The following is a 1,613-nucleotide window of genomic DNA, read 5'->3' on the forward strand; positions in this document are numbered from 1 at the left end:
TCTTGTAGTGCCATGCATGGCTTCTAGAGACAGCAGTTCCTTTCACGTGTCAAACTTTGCAGTTACCCAAGAACAAAAACAGCCAGTTGGACAGTATTTGTGTGTGTCAACTGTCTTGTCAGAAGCCAGAGAGAAAAATTTGAAATCCCCAGCAGAATCCTTCACTGTTTTTTTAGTATCTTGCACTAAGTCAGTAATCTCATCTGAGACGGTTCTCTTAGGCAAACTAACACTCTGAAATAATTTTACTTTGTCTGGTGCTAACAACTCTGCAGCAGCCACCGTGCACTCTTTCACAAACTCCCCCTCTTCTTGATGCCTCAGCTACTTTGTGATTAGCTTGTTCACCACATAACTTGTCTGAATAACGTTGTCTCAGTGGCTTGTTGTGATTCCAAACTCCGCTGAAGAGCATTGATTTTATCCAGATGCATTTGGTCTCCCAATTCATTGAGCTTAGCATGTTTTAAGCAGTAATGATGCTCCAGAGGGGCTTTTTCCTCCCCCCCAGATGGGCTTTTTATTTATTATTATTATTACTGCTAATGCATCATTACAAACTAGGCACAGAGGTTTGCCTTTGACTTTAACAACAAGATAGTCATTTGTCCATTTCTCTTGGAAAGATCGACACTGATTAAGTTTTATGTCATGTCACACCACTTAAGTTTTAATAACTACCCAGTGTGTGTTTGTGTGAGTGCGTGTGTGTGTGTCACTAACGACATGATTCTTTTGCTTTGACTACTGTTGTAATCCTGCATCTTGGATTTGGAACAACTCTTGAGGTCTTTTCTGTGTACGGTGATTTCCTTAATCTTCATCTGAGATTCAGTTTTGAAGGACTGTTGATTGTGGACATATGGATAAAGACTGTATTGGAGTTATTGTCTGTTGACAAGTCAACAGCACTGTTATCAGTAATCAAAGACAAGATCATCAATGTCACGAGGAATCCATTCATCACTGGATCGTCGTAGTTTCACCCCAGTGTGTTAACACTTTTGCAGCCTGTACACCCCAACCTGCTGGGCACTGATTGTCATCTGAGTCAGCGAAATACAGGCAGACGGGCCATGGGCCACTGACAACAAACATCGGTGCCTATTCCATCATGTGTCTTGTCTATCCCATAATGGATGTTCCTTGCTTGTCCTTCTAAATTTACATTGTCATTATGATTTGCTTAGTATAAATTTATGTTGCTATGAAAACAAGCTAGAGTGATTGAAGTTCAAGTCCTGCTTGCGATTGCTTTGACAGGGCCAGACCAAATGATTTCTGGTTGTGGTAGTTATGAGTCGCTGTGTCTATTCCAACTTATAGCAACCCTATATAGGGTTATTGAAGCGGTAAATCTTTATCGGATCAGAAAGCTTCATCTTTCTCTTACAGAGCAGCTGATAGATTTGAACTACTGACTTAGCAGCCCAACTTGTAACCCAGTATGCTACCTGAGCTCCGTTTATTATTTTGAATACCCTTAATGGGGAGTGCATTGTTTCGTTCTGCTGTGCATGGGGTCACTATGGGTCGGTTCCGACTCGATGGCAACTGACAACAAACAACAACAATGGGGAGTGCATTGGCTCCATATGATAAGAACTGCATTT

This window comes from Chrysochloris asiatica, unplaced genomic scaffold (genome assembly GCF_000296735.1).
Source record: "Chrysochloris asiatica unplaced genomic scaffold, ChrAsi1.0 scaffold00079, whole genome shotgun sequence".
Lineage (NCBI taxonomy): Eukaryota > Metazoa > Chordata > Mammalia > Afrosoricida > Chrysochloridae > Chrysochloris > Chrysochloris asiatica.